Genomic DNA, 9,499 nt, shown 5'->3' on the forward strand with positions numbered 1-9,499 from the left:
GCCATTGGTTTTATTGGCTACTCCCAAGTGCCAAAGATGCTGTAGATTATTATTAAATATTTGTTTATGGAACTGTTGAATTTTTATTTTAATCTACCTACTCTATGCCTTTAAAAAAAGTAGACTAGGAACAGCTGGAAAACCAAAGTGATATGTGTATTAAAGGTGGTACAGTCAGCCTTCCATATCCATGGAATTTTTATCCCTGGATTCAGGCATCCATAGCTTGAGACTATTTTTAAAATAAATAAATTCCAAAAAGCAAACCTTGATTTTGCCATTTTATATAAGGGATGCTATTTTACTATGCCACTGTATTTAATGGGACTTGAGCATCCACAGATTTTGGTATCCACAGGGGAGGGTGGCTGGAATCAAACCCTAGTGGATACCAAGAGCCCACTGTATATATGACTGATAACTGCAAATATATTTGTGCTACATTTGAAGGCTAACAGACTTATTTTGCATGACATGTTGTGGAACAGCGTCTTTTCTACTTTAGCAGGTGCATGATGCTATTCTAAGTTAGCATGCATGTATACATGAATGTAGAGATTATATATATATATATATATATATATATATATACACATACAACAGGTCAGAAGGAGAGCATAGAATCATAGAGTTGGAAGAGACTACAAGGGCCATCTAGTCCAATCCTCTGCCACACAGGAACTCGCAATCAAAGCACCCTCTACAGATGGCCATCCAGCCTCTGTTTAAAGACCTCCAAAGAAGGAGTCTCCCTTATCCGAAATGTTTGGGATCAGAAGTGTTTTGGATTTTGGAGGTTTTTTTAGGCTTCTGGAATATGTGCATACACATAATGAGATATGCCAGAGAAGGGACCCAAGTTTAAACATAAAATTAATTTATGTTTCATATATGCTTTATACACATAGCCTAAAGATAATTTTATACGTGATGCATTAAATAATTTTGTGCATGAAACAAAGCTTGTGTACATGAACCATCAGAAGGCAAAGGTGCCATTATCTCAGCTACTCGTGGACAATTTTTGATTTTGAAGTACAGTGTATTTCAAATTTCAGAATTCCAGATAAGGGAGACTCAACCTGTAACAATTTCTTTATTTTACTGTTTCCTGGGATAATCGTCTCATTCTGCCTAAAACCCCTGGGGATGATTCTGTGGATGCCACTCTACTTGAACGAAAGCTTGCAAAATATGACCTGTATTTTATTCTCATCTCATTCTTCACAGCTGCACAAACACACAATTTTCCACTTCAGAATAAACGTGTCATACATCCAATGAACTCTGCTTACCAATATGCACTTATGAAATTAAACAACTAGGTCAGATAAACCTTGTGTAAGTAAACAACAACAACAAAACAATTTGGAATCTTCTAGAAAAAACTTGATGGCTTCTTCCAAAATTCATCGAGTGATTATATATCTTTCACCAACCTCTGGTTTTTTTTTAATGACTTCTATTCTGGTGGCCATACTTAGAGATTTATGTTTGTTTTTAAAATGCAAGGGTAGTTGGTGAAACAGTTTTGCACTACGCTCATACCGAGTAAGGGATTGTGTAGGCCTGCTGTTTACCTGGTCTATTGTAAGCAAGCATATTTAACTACAATAATATTGTCTAGAGTAGAATGCTGCTCTTTCCCAACTCAAGCTTTCATTGCTTTGTTTACTGCAGACATGCTGCTGGATTCTGACACAAAAAGCTCTGTGTTTCTCCTGTTGTCCTCTATCATCTCCCCAATGCTGATGTTGCTTTAAATATAACTTTCTAGCTAGATGGAGGAAAAGGGGAGTTGGGCATGCATTAAAAACCTTTGTAAAATGGAGCTTTGCTGTTAGAGGCTTTGTTAACTGAGGTTTGCTTGTAATTAAGTTGATAATTGTGATAGTGCCTCTACAAACTTAAGAGTAGTTGTGCATACCAACAGCTTTAAACAGTTAATGTTATTAGCTATTTAATCTTATCTACCACTTTCTGCCAAAACAGCAGGCATGGAAGGATACTCGATAATTGCCACAGCCTACAGCACCAGCTGTAAACAGGTGATAAGCAAAGTGAGTGTTCCCCTTCTAAGCAAATGGGCTAAATACTGTATTAATTAGGGAATAACAGAGGACCCCAGTGTCCAAAGACTATGCCCTATACAGTGGGCAAGGATGTCAAGATGCATGTGATCTTCAAAAAGATAAACAAAGACATTAGAAACACTACTTGGCATTCCTCCATGGAACTCAGAGTAGCATCCATGGGGTTATCCCTGGAGCTTTGAGGCAGAATGAGCCATCATTCTCAGGAAGGAGAACTCTCCTTATTTAAGTTGTTAGTATTGTGTGTTTTTGTGGTCAGGTAGCAGGAGAGTGGCATTTTCTGCTTTATGTAAGTAACTTGGCTGGATCTAAGTACTATGTAACTTCAATGGGGAAAGACATTTATTTCTCTGCCTCCATCTTCATTATCACATTTCTTACCACTCTCATACTCCTCCCTGTCCAAGAGAAGTTTGATAACAAATCTGAGGTGTGAATCCAATGTGTTACTTCTTGTGGGGTCAAATCATATTTTTTTTTATTCTGACCAAGCTTTTTACTTACCATAAAGCAATGAAATATTCCTTCTGCTCTCCCCACATAGGATAGATTCCAGGGCAGTTTCCAAAAATTATAAATACGCACTGTATTTATATGTATTTATAAAAATTATAAATACTGTATGAAGGTGAAAATACAATCAGTAAACAAGTAGCAAATACACTGCGAAACAATAATATTTACATTGCCTGTAATAAGTAAACAAATACCAGCTACAGTACACTGCAAAACAATATTTACATTGCCTGCTACAACAACAACAACAATCTTTAGTATAAGCTTGAGACTATTTCCTTAAATACAACATGGCTTGGCACCAGTTGCCCCTCATTGTGAACTGGGATACTGCATTCAAAGTCTTTTTCTAACTGGTAAAAGACCTATCACAGATGCAATAGGGCCTCAACAGCTGGTGATGTCCACCACCTTAAATGGCTTTAAAGAGGAGATAATCTTATCCTCCATGAATCTGTCTTATCAGTGGCTACTAGTCATTATACCTTTCTAACTATACCACCACAAAGATGCAAGTTATTTTCAACTTATGTTTGCTCATTTAATAGCAAATATATATACTGTCCTAGAAATAAAAAAACTTATTAAGTTATCGTATACAGTACTCCTTTTAATTTGTAAATATTTTTCAATAAAGATTACTTAATAAAAAAAACCTTAAGAGTCATACACAACACTGAAAAGAAACAAACCGAAAAACAACTATCTGCCTCCCCAAAGCAAATAAATGCAGTACAAATGCAGTACAAATTGAGACTATGTCAAGCATGGGGAAACTGCAACCCAGGTTATGTTGGACCTCAGCTCCCATCATGTGTGACCACTTGGCTGGGAAACTGCAGCACCTGAAGGGACAGAAGTTCCCCATCCCCAAGCTAAATTGCTATTTTAAAATCTTTTATCTTTGGGTGCAGGAGTCATTGCCTAGTATAATAATGACAACAGATGCCATATAAGACACTTCAGGGAGAACAAATGTACAGGGAAGGTCACGGGCACCAAGAAGGTTTTCTCCTCAGTGGCCGTCTTCCTCTTCAGCTGGGCTAGCTGTTAAAACAGTTTCACAAAGCATCATAGGAGATTATCACACCAGCAAAAAAGATGGGAGCATAGCGGTATGCTCCTGTAAATATTGCGTGATAATAGTGATTACCACATAATGATTGTCACATGATGTTGCGATTATCCTGTGATTATCCCGCGAATAAAGAGGAATTCTAGCCACGCTTTTTATTCATGGAAAATCCCCATGAATAAAAAGCAGTGCTAGAATTCCTCTTTATTCACAGGATAATTGTGACGTCATGTGATAATCATCAGATTATTGTGCGATACTGATGGGAGAATACTGCTATGCTCCCGTCTTTTTTGCCAATGTCATAATCTCCGTAGAAGCAGCTCATCCATACTTGATTTCATTGAATGATTATAATAATTTGAATGAAGATAGGTCTATTAGATCACTTGATCTCAAGCTGTTAAAATTTTTGAGAGTTTAGCACAATAATTTTTAAGTTGGACATAGGGATGCACTGGCAGCCAGTGTAACATTGGTGTTACACATCTTGACTTTCTCATCCTGTATTTCCCACAACAGCAACAAAAAACCCAGTGTAAAACTAGTTAATGCATGAATAATCATGTCAAGGTAAGCATTACATCTAGCTTTACTTTTTTTCAGACTGAGTTTCTCAGGGACCTGAACCCTCGATCCTAAACCAAATATGATGCTTTAGCAGGGTATTAATAGACTTGGGGAATTTTTGCAATAGCATGGTATTGTATTAACCACCACATTTCTCCAAACAATTGTAAGTTGTTCATCTCTTCAGCTAACCTCATCTATTCAGAATAATGTAATTGGGCATTGAAATACATTGCTCTTCTCTGTCTTTCTTGTATGTCGGGGGGGGGGGGGGGAATGTACTTGTTTCAAAAAGTTATAAAAAATGGATGGGGGGAACTCTACCCATCTCTGTCTCCCAGAAAAACAGTAGTCACTGTCCAGAATCATTTGTACTGTTTATTTTAAGTCTCTCTGGGTAAAAAGTGGTAGAGTGGTGTTCTGTTTTGATAGATAGATAGATAGTACAGTAATGAAATACAAAAATACTGTGGTTCAACTGCAAATTTTGCAGAGATAAAGACTTGCTAGTAGGACACCAGTTGTAAATCACTATTCTTTGTATCTCAGGTTTATCTGAGCATGAAGTTGGAACTCCCTTTGTAGGTATGTGGATGTTGTCTGAATGAAATGTGTTTGCATGGCAGTTAACTTGTTTCATTTGTCAGCTGTGTGAAGGACAAAATGTCACAAAAGGCAGAACAGTGATTTGAAGAGTGCATTTCACCCACACACTGAAACAGACTGATTAGGACTCTGCAGTGGAAGCCAAAGTGGGGTTCTCTCTATTCACTAGAGCCCCCTCTGCATCCTTAAAAACTTGACTGGGGGGCTGGGAAACCCTCCAGAGCAGTTTTTGGCAGTGTGGAGGGCTGCTGGGGGAGAAGAGGAAGAAAGTCTTTTTGTGCTAGCTGATACCTGATCTTGGATACCTGACCTTAGATAATGTGAGTTTCATTCTGAGCCATATTGCTAAATTAAGTTTCTCCTGTTAAGTGTGATGTGGCTTGAAAAGAAGGGAAAACAAACTTATTTTTAGTTTGCCTGAACCTCTAGTAGGTGCTAGGTGTGGCCTTTATTTTGCAATAACTCCTTCTTCTCCTTTTAGAGGCTGGACTAAGAAGAAATGACAGAGCTAGAAACTGCAAATGTCTGCTTTGGTTCTCTTTTACTTTCCTCGTTCGCCTTGAGAGAGGGGAGTTGGGTTAATTTTAATTCTGCTTAACGTATATATTTAAGATTGTTTTCAGCATAGGTACTTGTTATGTCCAGTTGGTATTCACAGAATCTTGATAAGATTGTACTGGTAATGCCTTCTAAAGTGACGACATGTTCTTTCCTTTTTACAGCACCGTAAATGTGAAAGTTCAAGAACTCAGTGTTCTGAGTTCCTGCAATGGAAAAGGAAGTGTGATCTGTTTCACACATATAAAATTATTCAAATATGGAGCTGACCCTATTCTTGTAGCAGGGAAACAAAGTACTACTGAAACTTGTTCTATAATGGGCTTTTATACCTGCAGTTTAGTTCTGTCCCTGCTCTTAGTCTACATGCTCTTCAAGCAGCAAAATCTTTCTATAAAATAAAGGAATTCTCACCAGATCACATACAAAGCAGCATGCTTTCTCACCAGTAGACTCTGCTTTCCACTAAACGGTAACTTTTCTGGATGATTAAGAGGCCCCTAAGTACAAATACATATGGTATGCCTGAATAGTTTCATACCAACATGTATAGTTTTAATTGGTTTTTAACTCAAATCCACAGTAAATCACTGGCACTTTGACTCTCAAACATGCACCATATGCAAAAAATGCTATATCACTTCAGGATCGAGGATATGTTTTTCCACAAATGTACAAAAAATTCTCAAACTCGAGCAGTACGCAAATAGAAATTGTAGCACTTTTGAGACTGAGTTGACTTCCTCTGATGCAACGGGTGAAGTAGACTACGTTTACAACATCCTATGCTACAATCTTCCTTTTCTCTGTTAGTTTCAAAGGTGCTACAATATCCCTTTGCATATTAATCCAGACTAACACACTATGTCTTTGATTTTAGGAGCAGATTATGCTAATCTCGCCTCCTACCCTTTGGATATATGCTAAATTAAAAGAAAAAAAATATACAAGGAACCATGCAAAAATACAGGCCCTTTTAAAGTCATCAGTAGCTTGAGTCATACATTTTAGGCAGAACTTCAGAAATTTTTCTGTAGCATATATAAACCAGTTTCTGGAGTGAATGGCTGAAATGGATAATAAACGGAATACTCTCCCAAATCCTATGTTCCTATTCACAGTCAGGACAATGGTGTTAAAGGGTGAGTTCAGCTTTTAACTGAATCAGCTTTTACCACCCCGTTAGAACTTTGTTCAACTTCAGCCTTTACCAGCCTGTTACAAATAAAAAGAGGATATTCTGTACATACAGACACATAGGCTGAAGGCGCTTTAAGGCCTACCACCAGCTTCAGCGTGGAATAGGGATGGCCTAAATACCCTAAAGTCACCATGTCCCATCTGATCTTGGAAGCTAAGCCGGGTCAGTCCTGATTAGTACTTGGAGAGGAAATGGCCAATTAATACCAGGTAGTGTAGGCTATATTTCAGAGGAAGGAAACGGCAAAATTAATAGGGTTGCCATATGTTGACTGAGGACTTGAGGGCACATACACACACTTGGGTTGTCATAATTTCCTATTTCATCAGATGTTCGGACGTGCATCTACACTACATGGTAACAACAAGTTTATGCTACTTCAGTTGGGATGTGTAGTTTGCAAGATAGCAAGAATTATCTCCTAGACCACTGCTACTTGAAGTGGTGATTTCTTTACCAGTGCTGGTCCACTAGCCACTGGTGAGTTTCGTAGCCAATAGACGCAGATATTGTGCCAGTCCTTGTGAGATGCTCTATCCCAGGGGTAGGCAACCTACGGCCCGCCTTTGGTCTCTCGCGCGAGGGGGCAAGGGGGGCAATTGTCTATAGAAGCCTCAGAAACATGCATTTATATTAACTTTTTTTAAAAAAATCAACAATTTTTTTGCATGTCCTCCATTTTTTTTTAAAAAAAAAGTGTCCTCCATTTGAAAAGTTTGTCCTATAATTGTCCCGGTTTATTTATTTATTTATTTAAAATTATTTAATTATTTTTTTTTTTGCCTCCGGCCCCCCCAGTTGTCTGAGGGACAGCAACCCGGCCCCTGGCTCAAAAAGGTTGCCTACCCCTGCTCTATCCTATAGCGTTTTCATGCTATACTTCAGGGGAATGAGTGCACTGGAGATCTCTAGTACATAATTTGAAATGCATCACCAAGTTGCAAATCCCAAGATTCTGTTTGTATGGAGCCATGGCCGTAAAGTAATAGCAAACTGTAGTGACTGTGTAGCATACATTTATTTGGATGAAAAACACATTCAGATACAAGGAACAATTTTAAGAATGGGGTAGAAAGTTGTGAAATATAAAAGATACTGCTTTGTGTACAAAATGAAATATAAAAATATATAATGAAATACAGTCTTTGTGTATAAAAGCAAAATGTATACAAGTTAGACACACTGGTCATTCAGAATACATCAGCAATGGCAATGCAACACTGGTGGCTTGTTAATACCTTTAGTAAGCGTGAGAATTCTGATTATTGTTGACTTAAATTAATATAATTAAATTAGTCTGAATCACAAAAAGGACATATCCTCTTCCCATAAAGAATAATAAAGATACACAAACCAATAGGCAGAAAAATGATAATCATGTATTGTGTTGACTGTCCTAATTTGGAGAGGCATTATTTATTTGAAAAGCTGATATGCAACTACTAAAGTGTTTTATTATTGTAACACACCCTTTGATGATGATGTACAAGGTGGGAATTATCAAAGAGCTGTGATTTGAAGGCACGGGGAAATGTTAAATTATACATTATTGAATTGAATCTGTTCTTTAACCTAAATTTTCTGTGTAAGAAAAAGGAGGGGCTGGTACAACAAGGGAGCATAAGCAAAATCTTAGATCCTGGACAGAGGCTGAGGCATTATAGGTTTTGGACTGCCCTCTTTCATCATCCCTCACTCCCTTGGTTCTACTAGATAATATGCTTGATGGGGAGTTGAAGTCTGTATCGAACCATGGAGCTGAAAGGGATCTCATAGACTATCAAATCCAACTCTTTGCTCAATGCAGGATCTCTGGCTATAGCATTAGTAGCAGGTAGTTGTCCAGCCTCTTTTTGAAGATGTTCAGAGAAAGAAACTCCACTACTTCTCTAGGCAATTGCTGAACCACTTTTGCTGTCAAAATACATACAATATTGCTGCCCAAAACATTTGGAGGATCATAAGTCTACTTATCTCTGGATTAGAGGAATTCACAATTACATTACAGTTGTGGTTGCTGCTACTTTTACTATTATTAACGTTCAAGGGGAAAAACAATTATCAGACCTGAGTCAGCATGTAATGATATGTATGTTGGAAGACCAGGGTTTGAATCCCTGCTCCACCATGAAAACTCTGCTAGGAAATCTTGGACAAGGCACACACTCTCTGCCTTGAAGGAAGGCAAAGGCAAACCTCAAAATAATCTTCCCCAGAAAATCCTAAAAGAAGGCTGCTGTAAATTGGATTTGACAAGACCTGTGTATTAGCTTGTAGAATCATAGAATCAGAGTTGGAAGAAACCACAAGGCCATCCAGTCCAACCCCTTGCCATGCAGGAACTCCCAATCAAAGTATATCCGACAGATGGCCGTCCAGCCTCTGTTTAAAGACCTCCAAGGAAGAAGACTCCACTACACTCCAAGGAAGTGTGTTCCACTGTCAAACAGCCCTTGCTGTCTGGAAGTTCTTCCTAATGTTGAGGTGGAATCTCTTTTCCTGTAGCCTGCATCCATTGCTCCAGTTGTGTAAAAGAAAATTTTAGCGAGTATTACTTGAATTACAAGCATCACTTGCTGAAATTATGAAGTTATGTTTTCTACATAGCTGTTGAAAGTATGCAAAGGGATCTTGTCTGTTAAGACTAATTACAAAAAACAATGCAGGGGTAACTGTTGGCCATTTAACAAATACAAACAAAAATCCATCAGCGATACCTTTATTGGCCAACCGAAATGCACAATATACTTGTTGCAAGCTTTCGAAGCTCTGTGGGCTTCTTCTTCAGGCAAGATGTTACAAACAAAACAGAAGGGGGAAAAAAACAATTGGAGATGTTAGTCAGATGCCTGCATGTTGTTTCAGTCCTTAGTAAAGATG

This window comes from Sceloporus undulatus, chromosome 5 (assembly GCF_019175285.1).
Source record: "Sceloporus undulatus isolate JIND9_A2432 ecotype Alabama chromosome 5, SceUnd_v1.1, whole genome shotgun sequence".
Taxonomy (NCBI): domain Eukaryota; kingdom Metazoa; phylum Chordata; class Lepidosauria; order Squamata; family Phrynosomatidae; genus Sceloporus; species Sceloporus undulatus.